Source organism: Zootoca vivipara, chromosome 12 (assembly GCF_963506605.1).
Source record: "Zootoca vivipara chromosome 12, rZooViv1.1, whole genome shotgun sequence".
NCBI classification, from domain to species: domain Eukaryota; kingdom Metazoa; phylum Chordata; class Lepidosauria; order Squamata; family Lacertidae; genus Zootoca; species Zootoca vivipara.
The window spans coordinates 57,945,231-57,967,815 of record NC_083287.1 but is presented as its reverse complement, the minus strand read 5'-3'; the positions used below and the strand labels follow the sequence as shown (position 1 = coordinate 57,967,815).

The following is a 22,585-nucleotide window of genomic DNA, read 5'->3' as shown; positions in this document are numbered from 1 at the left end:
AGCATGTTGGATGTTGTTTGTTGGGTGTCCACTGGAGGGGGCAATTTTTTGGTACAGAAATCCAAGTTCCTACCTTTCCTAAGTGTGTGTATGGACAATGTAAGTGGGTAGAGACACACTCACACGCACTCCCGATGTTGTGGGCAAAGTTGGGGACGATCAGGTAAGCGGTTGTGGAGAAAGGTTCATTTGCACAAACATGCACCCTCTACTTATATATATATATATATAGATAAAGAAAAGCCTTCCAACTTTACCAATTGTACTATTTTGAACTTAATTTTTTTACAGTTTCCTATTTTCGCAATTAGAATCCTGGCAGCAGTTGTGGCATTCATAAATAGTGGTCAGTTTGTTATGGTTCCTGACAAAAATGCCTCTGGTCTCTTGGAACGCATGAATTCTGGGAAAAGGCATGATGGCTGAGGCCTAGTGGCTTTTCATGAGGCCCTACGTATAGGTTTCTAAGCCCCCCTTTTCTAGGCCCACTTGCCTCACCACCCCCTTGCCCTGTCGCCTCACTGGGGTCCTCTGGGGCCTGCTTGACCATGGGGTTGGGAAATCCAGCTGCCCCCAAGCAATGTGCGGAGGGGGGAGGAAGAGGAAGAGGAAGAGAAGGAAGAAGAAATGAAGGAGAAGCTGGGAGGGGGAGCAGCCAAGAGGGAAACTCAGGAGGAAAACTCCCTCAGGAAAGTGGGGCCAAGGAGAAGACAGGCCAAGGCGAATCTGAAAGGGGATTGGGCAGCTGTGCAATGGAGAAGCTTTTGATTGGTCCAGCCCCGTTGTGGGGTGGGAAATGGGGTCAGATGGATCTGCGAGCCCAGTAGAAACTGCTTTTCTGGCAGGAAACACAGGGAAAGGATGGCAGGGGACCCTCTTGCTTTGAACTGGGAAGAGTCCCAGAAGGAGGGGCTGCCCTGAGCAACAAGCGGCCCCTCCCTCTCCCCACCATCCTGGGCTTCCTCTTTCCTGCCTGTAGGTATTTTAGGGGGGGGGGCTTCCACACACACCCCGTTCGTGTGTGCGTTTCATTCCTTGCATGGGGCACTTCCTCCTCTGTCTCTTAGTTCCAGGGATGAAAATCGGCTGCAGAAGCAGGAAAATCCGCTTGGGGGGGGGAGGAGATTATTTCCAGGAGGGGAGGGATCTCCTGTCTGGAAAGCCCCCCTCCATCCTTCCCCCCCCACCTAGCTGAGCTGGAGGGTTTCCCCCCCAAGGGGTGTCTTGATGGAGCCATTTCTGAGCCCAAGACACCTCCTGCCACTAGGCAGATTTTCGCCTCTTCATCCCAGCCTTTCCTTGGGATCCAGCAGCCTCTATTTTGGGGGAGGGGGAGAGCCAAGGTCACCCCCCCCCCAATGGCCACCCCGTCTCCCTTGCGGTTACTCTGCTTAGATGTGGGGCACAATCCTTTGCACAGGGAGAAAGATAGAGGAAAGGGGGGGCAGCCCTTGAGCGCAGGCGCAGAAGCAGGAAATCGGCAGGAAGGGAGAGGGAGGAGCGGGCTCGGTGCCCTCGGCTTTGCAAGGGTTAAAAGGAGCAGAGCTGGATTCCTAGAGAGGACAGCAAGTGAAGGGGGGGTGAAGTCCTCCCTGGCCAAATTCCCTCCCTCCCTTCCGGCTGCTTTCTTCTCTCTCCTCGGTGAGTCTCCTCTCTCTTCCCCCTGAGGGTGCAATGGGGAGAAAGAAGGGGGTCCCAGGGCTGCAAGAGAGGCTGCATGGGGGTCCCTGTTCAGATCATGCCTGGTGGGGGGAGACCCCCAAGTGAGGAAGCAGAGGGTCCTGCCCCCAATTCCCCTCTGCCAAGGCTCCTCTCTCTCCCACCTGAGGGTGCAATGGGGAGGAAGAAGGGGGTCCCAGGGGTGGAGGGAGGGTGTATGCATGGGGGTCCCTGTTCAGATCAGCAGCGAAGGGGAGAAATTGGAGTCGTCGCTTGAGGAGTTTGGGCGAAAGGGGCGGAGAGGAGGAGGCTGGAAAGGGGGGAGAAAAGGAAGCGTAATTCGGGATAACACGGAGGGATCAAGGAGGCCAAAACAAGCCGGGGAAGGAAGGGGGGCGCCCGGTGGTGGAGGGAAGCGCTCCCTGTAGGGTTGCCAGACTCAATAGAGGACAGGACTTCTGTGCCTTTAATTGCCCTGCTCGCTTGGAAATTAAACAAAGGTCTGCTGGTTTCTCTTGAAGGTTTCCAGACTCAAAAGAAGCCAGGGCAATTAAAGGTACAGAAGTCCTGTCCTCTATTGAGTCTGGCAACCCTAGCTCCCCGCCTCGCTCTGTCCTGGCCAGGAGGTCATAAAGTACCTTTTGCTGCTTTGTTCCTCTGCTTTAGGTAGGGCTGCCTTTGGATGGGCAAAATACAGGTGTGTGTGTGTGTGTGTGTGTGTGTGTGTGTGTGTGTGTGTGTAATTGGAGGGCTAAAAATTCATTTGCCTGGTGCAGAAATCACTTCAAAGCAATGGATTCAATGGAAGCTCACAGTCACTGCAAACATCCCAGCATCAATATTGACAGGAACTCCTCCCCACCTGATGGATTTCTGCCTGCCAGGAGGATGTAGAAACCCAGCCAAAAAGGGGGGGGGAGGTGGAAGAGAGAGCAACAAATTCTGCTTCTCTTCCTCTCAGATCCGCATAACCCCAGGGCACCGAGGTCCCTTTGCTTCTCCCATGAGGTCCCTTTGCTTCTCCCCCCCCCCCCAAGTTAATAGGCATTGCCATTCAAATGGTGTGTACACGCTGCATCTTGTGATCAGTTTTGCAGGGCGGGGCTTACTTGGGTCCATGGGCGTCCAATAGGGAGAATTAAATCCTTAATTAACTGAGATTCTGCCCCTTAACATAAATCCTGGCTATGCCCAATGCCTGCTCCCCTCTAATATTTTATTCAAGTTGGCACCCCGATTGACTGTAGCTCTTCACTGTTGCCATTGTTGTTGTTTTAAAATTTCTTTCCTGCCCCTCATTCAAAGTTCACAGGGCGATTCACAACATAAAAATGCAAAATTAGAACACAAAATGCATAATAAAACAAAGACAAAAGCAAACCAATGATCTCTCCTCCCACAAAGTTATTTAAAAGGCCATAGAATGCTAACCAGCCAAAGGCCCAGTTATAGAGACACGTTTTTGCCTGGCACCTCAAGATATAAGGAAGGTGCCAGGCGAGCCTCCCTTGGGAAAGCATCCCACAAATGGGGAACCACTGCAGAAAAGGTCCGTTTTTGTGTTGCCACCATCCAGACCTTTCATGGAGAAGACACACAAAGAAGGGCCTTAGAACAGAGGCTGGATGGCCATCAGTCAGGGATGGTCTAGTTGAGAATCCTGCATTGCCCCAGGGGGTTGGCTAGATGGCCCTCAGGGTTCCCTTCCTACTCTACAATTCTCTGGGGCAGGTTTGTGAAGATTTTTAGGTAGAAGTTGGATGTAAGGGGTAGAGATGTGAAGGCCTGGAAAATGAAAAAAATTCAGGAAAAAAATGTTCCGTTTTCTTCCTGATTCCTTTTTTTGTTTTTCTGAAAAATTGAAAAAATAAAAAATAGATTATGGAATGTTTTGTTTTAACAAGATGATTAAAATATTTTAAGATAAGACAAGCAAATCCTGAGTTACAAACTGAACTCTGCAATGCAAGAAAAAGAAACATTTCTTCCTTTAGGAGGTGCTGTTGTCACCAGAAAAGAAAAAGGTTTCAGTGGGGCACCTGGTGGTGGAGGCCCACAGGGAGCCATGGCTCGGAGCGGCTGGGGCTTCCAGAAGAAACAAATTGACATTTCCGCCTCTTTCAGAAAAGGGCAGGAAATGCCTTCTTCTGGCCCTGTCGCCTCAGTGGTTCCTCCTGGGCCTGCCTGACCATGGGGATGGGAAATCCAGCTGCCCCCAAACAATGGGGGGAAAGAGGAAGAACATGTGCCCCTCCCTCCTCCCTCCTAGGCTCCCCCTTTCCTTCTTGTCCTAGAGAGGACAGGAAGTGAAGGGGGGTGAAGGTCCTCCCTGGCCATATTCCCTCCCTCCCACCTCCCTTCCTGCAAGCAGAGAGGAGGCTTCTTTCTTCTCTCTCCTTTGCAAAAGCTTCCTCGGCGAGTCTCCTCTCTCTTCCCCCTGAAGGTGCAATGGGGAGAAGGGGGTCCCAGGGGTGGAGGGAGGTTGCATGGGCCCCCCTGTTCAGATCAAGCATTGGGGGAATACCCCCAAGTCAGGGAGCACAGGGTGAGAGAGGGAGAGAGAGAGAGGGAAGGAAGGAAGGAAGCCTACCAAGCCGGGCTACCCCCCCCCGCTCTTCCGAGTTGCAGCAGTGGCATCCCGTCGCTGACACTCGCAAAAGCGGGGGAAACCAGGCGATCTCCGAGCGCTCCCGCAGCTGGAGCCCAGTCACGGAGGCTCTGCAGACCCCACTGATGTTTGGGCTTCACTCCAGGCAGCGGTGAGGCCTGCGAGAGCTCAGGTTACTTACGTCTGGGTACAATAGTTTGAACACAAAAATACGTAACCCGAAGCGTTCATAACCTGAGGTACTACTGTACTTGTAAAACCTTCTGGACGAAATCTAGCAGAGTGTCTGTGGGTTTTGATAAACAAGAAATGGAAATTGGTGCAATCTCAAAAGAGGCTAGTACTATGAAGCTACCCTAAGCCTTTGGGAATCTTGTCACAAGAGGAGTGTAAAGCTCACCTCTGGAGATTTAAAGGGTCTGCATGCCTGGTGTTCTTAAGAACACAACAGATTTATGACATGTGGAAGATCTATACTTTGATGGTTTCCATGACAGGGTGTGGGCTACATTTTGAGACTGGAGACCTGCAAAGATGGTGTATAAACACAGACAATATCTAAGGAGGAGTGGTGTATTCATCTCATGAAACTTCAAAAATGTGGCATCAACAGCTCCTCTGCTTCCACATACAGATTTGGTCCCCATGAAACCCCAGACAGAGGCAAATAGGGCCACAACATCTGCCTGGCTTGCCATGAGAGAGCTCAAAGAGTGTCAACAGGACTCTCCGTATAAGGCAGCTAGCATGGAGGCACCTACATGTAATAGCTACCCGTCTGTTTTATGCCCATGCTCTGGGGTTGCAGTTTTCAGACTTAGAGACAGGATGGTGACGGGTTTTTACACCAAGTTCTGTCCATAATCCCACTGAGTTCAATGGGATCCACTCTCTGGTCACTATTGTGCAGACCATGCCAGCCTTACGAAATGGGTTGAGGAGCCAACAGGTGAAATTGGAACCACTGGAGATGTTTAGAAATAGGGCTTCTGTTGGGAAAGGGCTGCCCCATTTGTGCTTCTCCAGGGGCAGAAGAATATCTAGGGCAGGAGAATCCCTGCAGGGCCTCTGAGGCTCCCTTTTCTTCTTCCTCTCTGCCAGGACCCTGCAGCTTGTTTTGGCTCCTCGACTCCTCAGGAAGGATGAAAGAGACGGATCCTGCAAAGTTAGCGAGGATGGAAGGGGGAAGATGGACGGTTGACCTGGTCAGGTTGTCTCCTGCATCCCTCCCCACAACCTCTGATCTTTCCCTCCCAGGGACCTCCGAGAGATCTGGTGAGTTCCAGGGGAGTGGAGATGGGGGCGTGGATGGATGGCATAGCTGCCAAGTTTTTCCTTTTCTCGCGAGGAAGCCTATTCAGCATAAGGGAAAACCCCTTTTAAAAAGGGATAACTTGGCAGCTATGATGGATGGAGCCGGAGAGGTATTGCGGCTTGCTCAGCTTGGGGGTGGGGGAGGCAGGCAGGCGGATGGAGATGGAGAAGGGGAGACCTTTTGGGGTGGCTCCACCTGCCTGCTTGCCTACACCTGTCTGCCTGCACCTCCAGTGTTTGGATGGAGACCAACAGTGTCTGGGATTCTAACATCCCCAATGTGAACCCTGAATGGAGGAATATCAACTGTTTCCTCTGCGAATGTTCTTCATCTAGTCATGCCTTTTTAAACAATGACCAGACTTGTCTGAACCTCCGAGACCTTCTTAAATGTTGGCTTCAGAGCTTTTTGGGAAGTTGAAGTAACTTCTGTGATGTCTGTTGTTTTGGCTTCTGCCTGCATTTGACTGACCTTGGAGATGGAGTGGATTCCAGGATTGAGCCCAACAAAATGTATCCCAGATAAAAGCCAAGCAATATGTCAGTTTATACCAGCCAACAAAGGCAGTGAAAACTATAGTAAGGCCTCACATCTAACTCTCTCCAGATCTTTCTCTATCACAAGCATTTATTAACTTTGTTCAATAATGGATGTTAACCATGTCCCCTTCTTTCTGAGTGGCGTTGGGGTCCGGGGCAGCGATGCAGAGTTAGCATGATTTACGCTAACATGGCAGTGCATTGCTGGGAGAGGGGTCAGGTGGTGGGTTTTATGGTTCCGTGTCATCTGCGCCCCTGTCACAGTATGCTGGCAGTGTCACCCCACTGGTTTCAAGAGAGTCAGGCGCTTCGGAATGCTGGGGGGTCGAAGATGCCACACATCAACAATGACATTAAGTTAGACTTCAAGGATGTCCGCTTGAGGCCAAAATGGAGCACTCTCAAGTCTCGCTGTGAGGTGGTGTGGTGGTGAGGGAGTTTGTTCAATAATCTGGAGCGCCATTTCTTTCTGAGGCTCTAATTAGCTTCTCTCTTCATTGCAGATCGTGAAGAATTGGAAGGGAGAAACAAGGGGGACCACTACAGAATCCACATAGCAGAGAAGTCATATAAATATTCAGAGTGTGGAGAAAACATCCGTCAGAGCTCCCAGTCCACATCCCATCAAAGAAAGAGCTTCTTAGAGAGGGATAGCCTCACTTCACACGAAAGAACAAAGAGTAGGGAGAAATTGTATCAGTGCTTGGAATGTGGAAAGAGCTTTAGTCGGAAGCAGAGTCTCAATTCCCATCAAAAAATTCATACAGGGGAGAAACCTTATAAGTGCTTGGAGTGTGGAAAGAGCTTCAGGCAAAGTGGCCATCTCACTTCCCATCAACGAATTCATACAGGGGAGAAACCCTATCAGTGCTTTGAATGTGGAAAGAGCTTCAGTCACAGTAATAGTCTCACTTCCCATCAAAGAATTCATACAGGGGAGAAACATTATCAGTGCTTGGAATGTGGAAAGAGCTTCAGGAAAAGTAGCAATCTCACTTCCCATCAACGAATTCATACAGGGGAGAAACCCTATCAATGCCTGGAATGTGGAAAGAATTTCATTCGGAAAGATAATCTCATTTCCCATCAAAGAATTCATACAGGAGAGAAACCCTATCAGTGTTTCGAATGTGAGAAGAGCTTTAGTCTCAGGCATAGTCTCACTTCCCATCAACGAATTCATACAAATGAGAAACACTATCAGTGCTTAGAGTGCGGAAAGAGCTTTAATCGGAAGGATAGTCTCATTTCCCATCAAAGAATTCATACAGGAGAGAAACCCTATCAGTGCTTCGAATGTGGGAAGAGCTTTAGTCTCAGGCATAGTCCCACTTCTCATCAAAGAATTCATACCGGGGAGAAGCCATATCAGTGCTTGGAATGTGGAAAGAGCTTCAGTCACAGGCATAGTCTCACTTCCCATCAAAGAATTCATACAGGGGAGAAACTATATCAATGCCTGAAATGTGGAAAGAGCTTCAGTCACAGTAATACTCTCACTTCCCATCACAAAATTCATAGAGGGGAGAAACCCTATAAGTGCTTGGAATGTGGAAAGAGCTTCAGTCAGCGGATCCATCTCACTTCCCATCAACGAATTCATACAGGGGAGAAACCCTATCAATGCCTGGAATGTGGAAAGAATTTCAGTCAGCGGATCAATCTCACTTCCCATCAAATAATTCATACAGGGGAGAAGCCATATCAATGCCTGGAATGTGGAAAGAGCTTCAGTCAGAGGGTGACTCTCACTGCCCATCAACGAATTCATACAGAGGAGAAACCCTATCAGTGCTTAGAGTGCGGAAAGAGCTTCAGTCAGAAGGTAATCTCATTTCCCATCAAAGAATTCATACAGGAGATAAACCTTATCAGTGCGTGGAATGTGGAAAGACCTTCGGGCTCAGGCACAATCTCACTACGCATCAAAGAATTCATACAGGCGAGAAACCATATCTGTGCTTGGAATGTGGAAAGAGCTTCAGTCAGCGGATCCATCTCACTTCCCATCAACGAATTCATACAGGGGAGAAACCATATCAATGCCTGGAATGTGGAATGAGCTTCAGTCACGGATTCTATCTCACTGCCCATCACAGAATTCATTCAGGGGAGAAGCCATATCAGTGCTTGGAATGTGGGAAGAGCTTCACTTTCAGGCAGAGTCTCACTTTGCATCAAAGAATTCATACAGGGGAGAAACCCTTTCAGTGCTTGGAATGTGGAAAGAGCTTCTCTCACAGTAGCCATCTCACTTCCCATCAAAGAATTCATACAGGGGAGAAACCATATCAGTGCATGGAATGTGGAAAGAGCTTCGGGTTCAGGAACAATCTCACTACGCATCAAAGAATTCATACAGGGGAGAAACCATATCTGTGCTTGGAATGTGGAAAGAGATTTCGTCAAAGTGGTGATCTCACTTCCCATCAACAAATTCATACAAAGGGAAAACTAAAAAAGGAAAATGAAAAAGGGGAAATTATTAAACAACCCTTACAAAACACAATTGTATAAGAAAAGTGAATGGGGGAGAATATTTTAAAATACTCTTTATCACATCTGTATCATATATATCATATCATTTATCGACCCATAGAAAGGCATTCTCCCGGGGACTTCCGGTCTGTCGCGGCGGAGAGAAGGACGCAGGGACCTCGCGCGCCGATGTCCCTGGCTTCGCGGAGGGGGGGGGGAGGTCCGCAGAGCGAGCGAATTCCCCGTAAAAACACCGGGTAGAGAGTCCCGGTGACTCACGCGCCCAGCGGTTGCTCCGTTTTTTGCGGATCCCCCGCTGCCCGAGAGCTCAATAGAGCGATCGAGAGCCGGTGGGGTGGAACCGCGGGAGCCATTTTGGGCTTTATCTTACCTCCGAGAAGTGAAGCTCCGAGTCCCGACCCGGCAAGCGGCAGATTCTTCCGAAATAAATTTGAACTTCCAAAAAAGTAAGTGGAATTGTGAATACGGACTTTAAATTCGTTAATTGGAAAAATAGGAGAGACTCTAAAGAAACGGAAGTCGGTCTCTTCCTAATGGAAAATTGGGAGGCGCTTTAAATAATCTTAAGCTGAACGACAAAGGACTTTTGAGATTGTGTACCCGAGAGAAAGAAGACCTTTTTGAACCCTCTCAACTCCCGAGTCCGGCTCCCCTTGAGGTACAGCATCGTTAAGGGGGAGAGCGCTTTGACAGCTGTCAAAAAGCTGTCAAGCTGTCAAAAGACCGGGTGAACTGATTGTACTGTTAAAATCGGGAAAATTGGATGAAAATGTGCTAGAATTATTTAATTTTGGATTTAAGAATGGAGTTGTGATTGAGTTAAAAGACAAAGGAAAAGACCAGTCAAAATGGAGTCGACCGTCTGAGAAAGGAATTTTCCAGTACCTCTTTGTTCTCCATCTCCTGTTTGTCTGCGGTCAGGAGAAATATGAAAACAAAGTCTTCTCGAGCCTTCCAGGAGGCTGTGCTAAACTATCTACAAACATGGGAGGATATCTACAAGGAACGGCAGCATCCCAATTTACCAGCAGATGAGGATGAAGTCCAAGCCCAGGATATAGAGGAAAATTTGACTTTAGAGACTGTGGAGATTGAATCTGGATGTCAGGAGGAACAACTGGGTGAAAATTTTAAAGAGGACTTGGACTCTAAAAAATATGCTTGGGTTGGAAGAGACCACAAGGGCCATCCAGTCCAACCCCCTGCCAAGCAGGAAACACCACCAAAGCATTCTTGACATATGCCTGTCAAGCCTCTGCTTAAAGACCTCCAAAGAAGGAGACTCCACCACACTCCTTGGTAGCAAATTCCACTGGCGAACAGCTCTTACTGTCAGGAAGTTCTTCCTAATGTTTAGGTAGAATCTTCTTTCTTGTAGCTTGAATCCATTGCTCTGTGTCCACTTCTCTGGAGCAGCAGAAAACAACCTTTCTCCTTCCTCTATATGACATCCTTTTATATATTTGAACATGGCTACCATATCACCCCTTAACCTTCTCTTCTCCAGGCTAAACATACCCAGCTCCCTAAGCCGTTCCTCATAAGGCATCGTTTCCAGGCCTTTAACCATTATGGTTGCCCTCCTCTGGACACGTTCCAGCTTGTCAGTATCCTTCTTGAACTGTGGTGCCCAGAACTCTACACAGTACTCCAGGTGAGGTCTGACCAGAGCAGAATACAGTGGTACTATTACTTCCTTTGATCTAGATCAGGGGTGGCCAAGTAGACTGCAATCTACTCACAGAGTTAAAGACTGGCAGTGATCTACCCCCTTTCTGGGGGTTCAGGTCAAAGTTTTTGAGCTTTTTTTTTAGGAAGGAAAGTCATGTTATGGGGGGGTTCAGGTCAAACTTGTTGAGCTTCTTTTAGGGAGGAGGGAAGGCCCGTTTTTTGGGGGGGGTGAAGGGCCAAAATGTTGAGCTTTTTTTTTAGGGGAGCCAAAGTTTTTCAGCTTCTTTGGGGGAAGCCACTGATCTACCACAGACGTCCAGTGATCTACCAGTAGATCACGATCTACCTGTTGGACGTGCCTGATCCAGATGCTATACTCCTATTGATGCAGCCCAGAATTGCATTGGCTTTTTTAGCTACTGCATCACACTGTTGACTCATGTCAAGTTTGTGGTCTACCAAGACTCCTATATTCTTTTCACATGTACTGCTCTCAAACCAGGTGGCTTTGTGCCTTTCATTTTCATTTTCTTAATTTTTTGCCCAATCCCTGTTAAAATTCATCTTGTTTGCTTTGGCCCAGTTGTCTAATCTGTTAAGGTCATTTTGAAGTGAGATCCTGTCCTCTGAGGTATTAGCCACCCCTCCCAATTTGGTGTCATCTGCAAACTTGCTCAGGATGCCCTCAAGCCCAATATCCAAGTCATTGATAAAGATGTTGAATAAGATTGGGCCCAAGACAGAACCCTGTGGCACCCCACTAGTCACTTCTCTTCAGGATGAAGAGGAGCCATTGATGAGCACCCTTTGGGTTCGGTCAGCCAGCCAGTTACAAATCCATTGAATGGTAGCATTGTCTAGCCCGCATTTTACCAGCTTTTTTACAAGAATATCATGGGGCACCTTGTCAAAGGCCTTGCTGAAATCAAGATAGGCTACATCCACAGCGTTCCCTTCATCTACCAGGCTTGTAATTCTGTCAAAAAATGAGATCAGATTAGTCTGACATGACTTTTTTTTAATAACGCATGCTGACTTTTACTGATCACAGTGTTCCTTTCTAGGTGCTCACAGACTGTTTGCTTAATGATCTGCTCTAGAATATTTCCTGGTATTGATCCAGCACCGGCGCTGGATGTCAGGCTGACTGGGCGGTAATTGTTTGGGTCCTCTCTTTCCCCCTTTTTGAACATAGGGACAACATTTGCCCTTCTCCAGTCTGCTGGAACTTCGCCTGTTCTCCAGGAATTTTCAAAGATTATTGCCAGTGGTTCTGAAATCACCTCTGCCAGTTCTTTTAATACTCTCGGATGTAGTTCATCTGGCCCTGGAGACTTTAATACATCTAAACTAGCCAAGTATTCTTGTACTACCTCCTACCTCCTTACTTATTCTGGGCTGTGTTTCCCCTGCTGAATCGTCTGCTCCATATTCTTCAGGTTGGGCATTGTTTTCTTTTTTGGAGAAGACTGAAGGCAAAGAAGGCATTGAGGAGTTCTGCCCTTTCTCTGTCCCCTGTTCACATTTCACCATCTTCTCCTCTAAGTGACCCCACTGTTTCCTTGTTCTTCCTTTTGCTACGGACATACCCATAAAAGCCCTTTTTGTTGCTTTTAACCTTTCTAGCAAGCCTGAGTTCATTCTGTGCTTTAGCTTTTCTGACTTTGTCTCTACACGTGCTGGCTATTTGTTTGAATTCCTCTCTGGAGGTTTCCCCCTTTTTTCCATTTTTTGTACATATCCCTTTTAAATCTTAACTCAGTTAAAAGTTCTTTAGATATCCACCCTGGCTTCTTTAGGCACCTTCCATGTTTCCATCTCATTGGTATTGCCTGAAGTTGTGCTTTTAATATCTACCTTTTAACAAACTCCCAACCATCATGAACTCCCTTCCCTTTTAGTATTACTGTCCATGGGATCTCACCCAGCATTTCCCTTAGTTTTCTGAAGTTGGCTTTCTTAAAGTCTAGAATTTGAGTCTTAGTATGCTTGGTTACTCCTTTCTGCTGTATAATAACCTCCAGAAGAGTATGGTCACTCCCACCTAATGACCCTGCCACTTCTACCCCACTAACCAGGTCGTCACTATTGGTTAATAATAAACCGCTGAGCCTAGGGCTTGCTGATCAGAAGGTCAGCGGTTCGAATCCCTGTGACGGGGTGAGCTCCCGTTGCTCGGTCCCAGCTCCTGCCAACCTAGCAGTTCGAAAGCACGTCAAAATGCAAGTAGATAAATAGGAACCGCTACAGCGGGAAGGTAAACGGCGTTTCCATGTGCTGCTCTGGTTTGCCAGAAGCGGCTTTGTCATGCTGGCCACATGACCTGGAAGCTATACGCCGGCTCCCTCGGCCAATAATGCGAGATGAGCGCGCAACCCCAGAGTCGGTCACGACTGGACCTAATGGTCAGGGGTCCCTTTACCTTTACCTTTACCTACCCCGCCCATCTGGTTAGGACCAGATCTAAAATGGCTGATCCTCTTGTTGCTTCTCCCACTTTCTTGACAATGAAATTGTCTGCAAGGCCTGTGAGGAATCTGTTCGACCTTATGCTCTTGGCTGAGTTTGATATCCAACAAATATCAGGATAATTGAAATCCCCCATTACTACTATCTCACTTCCTTTTGAATGCTTGGCCATCTGTTCCAGAAAGGCATCATCTGTGTCCTCAGTTTGGCTTGGGGAATTCAAAGAGAAAGAAAAGTTTCTCCGCTTGAGAGGCCTGCCGGAAATAGAGAAAGGAAATTTGAAAGAAGCTATTGTGCAAGAATTCGTGGGCTGTTGGGAGTTGCAAAAAGAGGTGGTGGAATCGACAATTTTGAGGGCCTACAGAGTGGGTCCTAGAGGCAAGAAGGAAGCAAAAATCCTGAACGATTGCATAGTGGTCTTTCAAACAAAGGAGTAAAGAGATAAAATATTAGGACAACATTATAAGAAGAATTTGGAGGTATTGCAACACTCAGTTGTCTTGTTTAAATAAATTCCCAGATTCTTTTTATTATTATTAAATTTTTGCAAAACATTCCAACATACACATAGAAGAAAAAAATCCCAGACGAAATACAATTTCAAAATTCATAATACATCGACTTGTAAATGAGTAGGCTATCTCTCCCCCCCATTTCCTCCCCTTCCCCAACCTGCCCTCCCTCTTTTCCTTTTTTATTTTCACTCCCCCCAACCTTTTGTGCTTTTTAAACCGATTTTTTTACTACAGCAATGAATAGAATACAATAAAGAATAAAATTTTAATATACCTAAATCTCTTTGTTCTTTGTTCTTTTAATATATTCTCTATAGCGAGAGTAGGAGAAGAAGGAGAACCTGTTTAATGTCTTCTGTGTTTAAATTTGATTCACCCGACAGACTTCCTGTCAATGCCTGGTGTATATCCTTGTTTTAAAAACGAACATACGTAACATAGTAAAGTTCTCTGCAGCCAGTATCTAATACGTTCTCACTTCTTAATGCACCAAAGTTCATATCTAGATCTTATCTTTTCCCACCGTTCTACAGTTTCAATCGAATGTTAACATAGGCAAGGCACCTTTACTATACTTTTGGATGTATATCTTATACTTTCCCCAGTTTTCTGCAAACTTTTGTCTTGATTTGCTCCTCAAACTACAGTGGTACCTCGGTTTATGAACACAATTGGTTCCGGAAGCCTGTTCATAAACTGAAGCGTTCATAAACTGAAGCGAACTTTCCCATTGAAAGTAATGGAAAGTGGATTAATCCGTTCCAGATGGGTCCGCGGAGTACTTAAACTGAAGCGTTCATAAACTGAAGCATGGGTGTAATTGGTTCCGGAAGTCTGTTCATAAACTGAAGCGTTCATAAACTGAAGCGAAGTTTCCCATTGAAAGTAATGGAAAGTGAATTAATCCATTCCAGATGGCTCCGCGGTGTTCATAAACCGAAAATTCATAAACCGAGGTGTTCATAAACCGAGGTTCCACTGTATTCGTTAGGTTAGCCATTTCAGCCAATTCTTGTAATTTGCCTTGCCACTCCATTACTGTAGGGACCTCGGCTTCTTTCCATCTTTTAGCGACCAGTAGCCTGGCCGCAGCTGTTGTGGATAAAAATATTTCTTTCATGGAATTTGGGATATCTTTTCCAACTATACTTAATAAGGATGCCTCTGGTTATTTTTTTTTTAAAAAAAATCTTATTCCTAACAATTTTTTAATTTCAGCGTAAATTAAACCCCAAAATACTCTGATCTTCCCACATATCCACCACATGTGATATAGATCACCTTTACTCCCCCCACACCTCCAGCACGTATTTGATAGGTTTTTGTATATCTTTGAGAGTCTAGAGAGTGTTAGGTACCATCGATGTTGTATTTTAAACATGTTTTCCCTGATGTTATAGCTCGCAGTAAAATTCATCTGTTTTCCATAGGTGTTCCCATTCAACCATCATTATGGGGCGACCGATGTCCTGCACCCATTTTATCATATAAGTTTTAACCACTTCCTTCATCACATCAAATTCTAGGAGGAGCCTATACATCCTCAATATTATCTTTGTTTTAGTGTTTATTAATTCAATTTCCAATTTTGATGGTTCTTTTTCAAATTCTATTTTTTTTGGTCTCCTTTAAACACCAGTATGTCGTATGTTTGATAATATTCCAACCAAGTTGAAAAATAATTTCTCACATCTTCATATTTTTTTATTATTATTTGTCCGTCCACTTCCATCAATAGGTTATTATATGTTGTCCAACACCCTTTCATGTTTGTTTTTTTAAACCGCGATTGCTTCTAAAGGGGATAACCACCTCGGCCTCATGGGTTCTAAGAACCGCCTGTATTTTCCCCATACCTTGAATAACGGGTATCGTATTATATGGTTTGTAAAGCCTTTATGAGCCTTATTTTTCTCGTAATTTAAATACGCATGCCACCCAAATCGGGTGTCATGCCCTTCTAGGTACAATAAAACAGTGTTTTTTCAGAAGGACCTATTCCTTTAACCAGGATAGGCATGTGGCCTCATAATATATCTTTAGATCCGGAAGACCGAACCCTCCTCTTTCTTTAATATCAATTAGCACTTTATGCTTTCTTCTTGGTCTTTTCCCTGTCCGTATCAATTTTGAAATTTCTTTTTGCCATTTATCTATACATTCTAGCTTTCTTATAATCGGTATAATTTGGAATAGGAAAAGTAGTTTAGGTAAGATATTTAATTTTACTGCAGATATTCAGCCCAGAAATGATAGATGTAGCCTATTCCACTTTTCCATTTCCCTTTTGATATCTCCCCAGATTCTTTTTGGCAAAAAAAGAAATCATTCAGATCTGACAAGTGCTCTGAAAAGGAAAAATATCTTTTTCTGGTGGAAATTCCCAGAAGGCCTAACATTTAAATTCACGCAAAGGGAACATCGGACTAGAACAGTGGAGGAAAAGAAGATTTCTGGAAAAATACACTGGAAAATTTGGATCTTATGCAGGAGAGGGATCAGGATTAGGAGCCGGAGCAGGACCAGGAGCCTTGGATCCTGAACTTCTTGTAGGTTCAGGAGAAGAACTTGGACTGGGAGCAGGGCCAGGAGCCTTAGATCAGGACTGAGACAACATGGCTTTAAGAATAATATCATGGAATGTTAATGGTTTGAATTCACGTCAGAAAAGAAATAAAATTCAATGTTTTAATTAAACAGAACCGTGATGTGATATGTTTACAAGAGACTCATGTAACAAGACTTCACAGGAAAATTCTGCAAAATAAGAAATTGGGACAGGAGTTTATATCTTCAGACAGAGTAAAAAAAAGAGGAGTTGTCATTTATGTTAAGGAGAAATACAATCCCAAAATGGTCTTCAAGGACAAGGAAGGAATATTTTGGGCAGTGGAATTGTCGGTGCAAGGCGAAAAATTATTGATGCTTGGAATCTATGCCCCAAACGAGGCCAAGTCAGAATTATTTAAAAACTTACAGACTGCACTTTTGGACTACTGGTATTTGGACTACAAAATAGTGCTGATGGGAGATCTTAATGGAGTGGTCGCAACAATGATGGATATAACTCAAAGACAAAAGATAACAAATGAAGGGAGACTGCCAAAATCATTTTTTGAGATGGTGGAAAATTTGGACTTGGTGGATGATTGGAGGTTGAGGAACCCATTAGAGAAAGACTTCACTTTTTTTCAGATTGCCAGCAATTGTGTAGTCGTTTAGATTATATATTTGGACAACGAAAGACTTGACCCCAAGAGTGACCAAATCTGAGATTTGCCCAAGGACTTGCTCTGATCATAATGCTGCACTATTGGAGTTAAAACATTCTCTGCAGGGCTCCTTCATATGGAGAATGAATGATGCTTTATTGAGAAATGAAAAAATTAACAGCAAGGCCCAAAAGACATTAAAGGATTGTTTTCAGTTAAATTTGAATAAGGGATTGGAGGACAGAGTCGTCTGGGACGCAAGCAAAGCTGAAATGAGAGGATTCCTGATTCAGGAAAATGCAATTTGGAAGAAGAAACAAAATGAGAAAAAGGATAATATTCTTTCTCAGCTGAAGGAGAAAGAGAAAAAATTAAGATCTAATCCGAACAATCAGCAGATTCAAAAAGAAATTAAAGCATTGCAAGTACAATTTTCTCAAATAATAAATCAAGAAATTGAATGGAAAATTATTGGCCTGGCAATTGAAGAAGAGACAAAAGGAAAGCACATTTACAAATATTATGGAAGAGGGAAAGAATGTTGAGAACCCTGCAGAGATAAGGAATGGTTTGGGGAAAGCCCCCCTGTAAGCCGGGGTCGGGTCCCTGGAGGAAACAGCGAGCCACCATTATGATGTCATAAAAGGAAGCAATTTATTTATATTTTTGATCTGCTGAACTATGGTTGCTGAAGAGGGTATAAAATATAAGACAGTGACAAGAAGCTTGACAAGTCTCTTTCTGTAACTGGATTAAAACAAGAATTTTTTTTCTTTTTTTAAAGGAGTATGTTCCCATGCTGACATAATTGCTGTTTTGAAATCTGGGAATAAGAATCGTACCACTTCAAACTTCCAGCCAGTGCCAGCGCCAATCGGTGGGATTTTGTCTCGCTCTGAGGCAGCCCGTCTTCGCTAGGGGGGAGGGAGGGCAGCGAGAGCAACGCTGCGCCCCTAAGATCCCCGGGTAGAGCGTCCCGGGGGCGAAACTGCTCAGCGGAGCCCCAATCCGGACTCCCCAACTCTCCGGCAAGCTCTAGTAAGAGCACCGGAGTGAGAAGGGTAGAAGTGGCGGGGGCCAGTTTGAGCGCCATCGTTACCCTAGCGGAGGGAAGCTCTGAGCCGGAGGCGGAGAGCGCTGGATTCTTCCAAAGAAAGATTAAAAAAGAAGACTGTGAGTAAAGATTTGAAAATATTTTATTGGATTTTAATGCGGAATAAGGGAAGAGATTTAAAAAAAGGAAGTCGATCTCTCCCTTTTGATGAAGTAGTAAGCAGGAATTGGACCCAAAGCCGGCAAATGTTGTTGTTGTTTAGTCGTTTAGTCGTGTCCGACTCTTCGTGACCCCATGGACCATAGCACGCCAGGCACTCCTGTCTTGCACTGCCTCCCGCAGTTTGGTCAAACTCATGTTCGTAGCTTCGAGAACACTGTCCAACCATCTTGTCCTCTGACGTCCCCTTCTCCTAGTGCCCTCAATCTTTCCCAACACGAGGGTCTTTTCCAAGGATTCTTCTCTTCTCATGAGGTGGCCAAAGTATTGGAGCCTCAGCTTCACGATCTGTCCTTCCAGGGAGCACTCAGGGCTGATTTCCTTAAGAATGGATACGTTTGATCGTCTTGCAGTCCATGGGACTCTCAAGAGTCTCCTCCAGCACCACAATTCAAAAGCATCAATTCTTCGGCGATCAGCCTTCTTTATGGTCCAGCTCTCACTTCCATACATCACTACTGGGAAAACCATAGCTTTAACTATACGGACCTTTGTCGGCAAGGTGATGTCTCTGCTTTTTAAGATGCTGTCTAGGTTTGTCATTGCTTTTCTCCCAAGAAGCAGGCGTCTTTTAATTTCGTGACTGCTGTCACCATCTGCAGTGATCAAGGAGCCCAAGAAGGTGAAATCTCTCACTGACTCCATTTCTTCCTCTTCTATTTGCCAGGAGGTGATGGGACCAGTGGCCATGATCTTGGTTTTTTTGATGTTGAGCTTCAGACCATATTTTGCGCTCTCCTCTTTCACCCTCATTAAAAGGTTCTTTAATTCCTCCTCGCTTTCTGCCATCAAGGTTGTGTCATCTGCATATCTGAGGTTGTTGATATTTCTTCCGGCAATCTTAATTCCGGCTTGGGATTCATCTAGTCCAGCCTTTCGCATGATGAATTCTGCATATAAGTTAAATAAGCAGGGAGACAATATACAACCTTGTCGTACTCCTTTCCCAATTTTGAACCACTCAGTTGTTCCATATCCAGTTCTAACTGTAGCTTCTTGTCCCACATAGAGATTTCTCAGGAGACAGATGAGGTGATCAGGCACTCCCATTTCTTTAAGAACTTGCCATAGTTTGCTGTGGTCGACACAGTCAAAGGCTTTTGCATAGTCAATGAAGCAGAAGTAGACATTTTTCTGGAACTCTCTAGCTTTCTCCAGCGCATGTTTGCTATTTGGTCTCTGGTTCCTCTGCCCTTTCGAAATCCAGCTTGCACTTCTGGGAGTTCTCGGTCCACATACTGCTTAAGCCTGCCTTGTAGAATTTTAAGCATAACCTTGCTAGCGTGTGAAATGAGCGCAATTGTGCGGTAGTTGGAGCATTCTTTGGCACTGCCCTTCTTTGGAATTGGGATGTAGACTGATCTTCTCCAATCCTCTGGCCATTGCTGAGTTTTCCAAACTTGCTGGCATATTGGGTGTAGCACCTTAACAGCATCATCTTTTAAAATTTTAAATAGTTCAGCTGGAATATCATCACTTCCACTGGCCTTGTTATTAGCAGTGCTTTCTAAGGCCCATTTGACTTCACTCTCCAAGATGTCTGGCTCAAGGTCAGCAACCACACTACCTGGGGTGTACGAGACCTCCATATCTTTCTGGTATAATTCCTCTGTGTATTCTTGCCACCTCTTCTTGATGTCTTCTGCTTCTGTTAGGTCCTTACCACTTTTGTCCTTTATTATGGTAATCTTTGTACGAAATGTTCCTTTCATGTCTCCAATTTTCTTGAACAGATCTCTGGTTTTCCCCATTCTATTGTTTTCCTCTATTTCTTTGCATTGCTCATTTAAGAAGACCCTCTTGTCTCTCCTTGCTGTTTTTTGGAAATCTGCATTCAGTTTCCTGTGTCTTTCCCTTTCTCCCTTGCATTTTGCTTGCCTCCTCTCCTCCGCTATTTGTAAGGCCTCGTTGGACAGCCATTTTGCTTTCTTGCATTTCCTTTTCCTTGGGATGGTTTTCGTTGCTGCCTCCTGTATAATGTTACGAGCCTCCATCCATAGTTCTTCAGGCACTCTGTCCACCAAATCTAAATCCTTAAACCTGTTCCTCACTTCCACTGTGTATTCATAAGGGATTTGATTCAGATTGTATCTTACTGGCCCAGTGGTTTTTCCTACTTTCTTCAGTTTAAGCTGGAATTTTGCTATAAGAAGCTGATGATCTGAGTTACAGTCAGCTCCAGGTCTTGTTTTTGCTGACTGTATAGAGCTTCTCCATCTTTGGCTGCAGAGAATATAATCAATCTGATTTCGATGCTGCCCATTTGGTGATATCCATGTGTAGAGTCGTCTCTTGTGTTGTTGGAAGAGAGTGTTTGTGATGACCAGCTTGTTCTCTTGACAGAACTCTATTAGCCTTTGCCCTGCTTCATTTTGAACTCCCAGGCCAAACTTGCCAGTTGTTCCTTTTATCACTTGATTCCCTACTTTAGCATTCCAATCCCCTGTAATGAGAAGAACATCCTTCTTTGGTGTCATTTCTAGAAGGTGTTGTAGGTCTTCATAGAATTGGTCAATTTCACTTTCTTCAGCTCCGGTAGTTGGTGCATAAACTTGGATTACTGTGATGTTAAAAGGTCTGCCTTGGATTCGTATCGAGATCATTCTGTCATTTTTGAGATTGCATCCCATTACAGCTTTTGCCACTCTTTTGTTGACTATGAGGGCCACTCCATTTCTACTACGGGATTCTTGCCCACAGTAGTAGATATGATAGTCACCCGAACTGAATTCGCCCATTCCCTTCCATTTTAGTTCACTGATGCCCAGGATGTCGATATTTATTCTTGTCATCTCATTTTTGACCACATCCAGCTTACCTCCATTCATGGTTCTTACATTCCAGGTTCCTATGCAATATTTTTCTTTACAGCATCGGACTTTCCTTTCGCTTCCAGGCATATCCGCAACTGAGCGTCCTTTCGGCTTTGGCCCAGCCGCTTCATCAGCTCTGAATCTACTTGTACTTGTCCTCCGCTCTTCCTCAGTAGCATGTTGGACGCCTTCCGACCTGAGGGGCTCATCTTCCAGCGTCATAACTTTTATATGCCTGTTGTCTTTGTCCATGGAGTTTTCTTGGCAGGGATACTGGAGTGGCTTGCCAGTTCCTTCTCCAGGTGGATCACGTTTAGTCAAAACTCTCCACTATGACCTGTCCATCTTGGGTGGCCCTGCATGGCATAGCTCATAGCAAATAGGATTTAAATTGGGGATAAGATAATAGAGACCCCGACAGAAATCAGAAAATGCTTCCAGAAATATTATAAACAATTATTCAAGAAAGATAAAGAGGATATAGGAGAAATGGGTCAGTTTTTTGCTAAACACGGTTTGCAACAAATTCCGGCACAGAAGAAGACTACTCAATTGTCAGATTACAAGGAATGAGGTTGAGACTGCAATTAACCAAATGCAAGTTGGCAAAGCACCTGGACCAGATGGGCTGTCTGCAAAGTACTATAAGACCCTAAAAGAATGGCTGATTCAGCCCTTGATGGATGTTGGTAATAAGATTTTGGGAGGGGATCGGGCACCAGAGTCCTGGAAAGATGCATTCATCACATTGTTACCGAAATCAGATGTCGATAGAACCCAAGTAAAGAATTATCGTCCAATATCATTATTAAACGTAGACTACAAAATTTTTGCAAGTATTATGGCAACGAGACTGAAAAAGGTTCTTAATGATTTGATACATCATGATCAAGCGGGTTTTTTGCCTGCAAGACATATGAAGGATAATATCAGGAACATTGTAGATGTGCTGGAATTTTTAGAGGCCAGAAAGAATACGAAGGCGATATTGATGTTTATAGACACAGAGAAGGCCTTTGACAATATCTCTTGGGGTTTTATGAAAAAGAATATGGAAAATATGGGAATGGGGCAAAATTTTATGAATGGTTTGAATGCAATTTATTTCGAGCAAAAAGCGAAAATTATAGTTAATAATGTGGTGACAGAGGAAATCAGAATTGAGAAAGGGTGCCCACTCTCTCCCTTATTATTTATAACGGTTCTGGAGGTTTTGCTGAATATGATTAGAAATGAAGAGGAGGTTAAAGGCATTGTGGTGGGGGTAAAACAATATAAATTAAAAGCCTTTGCAGACGATTTAGTATTGACATTGCAAGACCCAGAAACCAGCACAATTAAAGCGCTGGACATAATTCAGGAGTTCGGACAGGTTGCAGGATTCAAATTGAATAAGACCAAAACGAAAGTTTTAGAAAAAAAAATTAACATTAGAGGAAAGAAATAAGTTACAAGAGATGACTGGCCTGATGATTGTAAAGAAGGTGAAGTACCTGGGTGTGAACATGACCGCTAAAAACTTGAACCTGTACAAGGACAATTATGAAAAAATGTGGAATGAGATTAAGAGAGATTTGGATACATGGACAAGTTTGAAATTGTCATTGATGGGTAGAATATCGGTTATCAAGATGAATGTATTGCTGAGAATGTTATTTTTATTCCAAGTATTACCTATAACTGACAAGATAAAGTGCTTTAAGGTCTGGCAAAAGGCGTTATCTAAATTTATCTGGCAGGGGAAAAAACCTAGAATCAAGTTTAAGATCTTAACAGATACCAAAGACAGAGGGGGATTTTCTCTGCCAGATCTAAAACTTTATTTTGAAGCTGCCGCCTTATGCTGGATGAAAGAATGGTTTTTGTTGGAGAATACCGATGTACTAGACTTGGAAGGTTCCGACAATGCTTTTGGATGGCATGCATATTTATGGTATGACAAGGCAAAGGTATATAAAGGGTTTAAAAACCATATAATTAGGAAATCGTTGTTCAATGTATGGATGAGGTAC

General features: G+C 44.6%; 1 pseudogene; it reads left to right on the top strand.

Annotated features, from left to right (window-relative positions):
* Positions 1 to 22,585, top strand: part of LOC118078624 (zinc finger protein 850-like) — a 38,291-nt pseudogene continuing 15,706 nt past the window's right edge.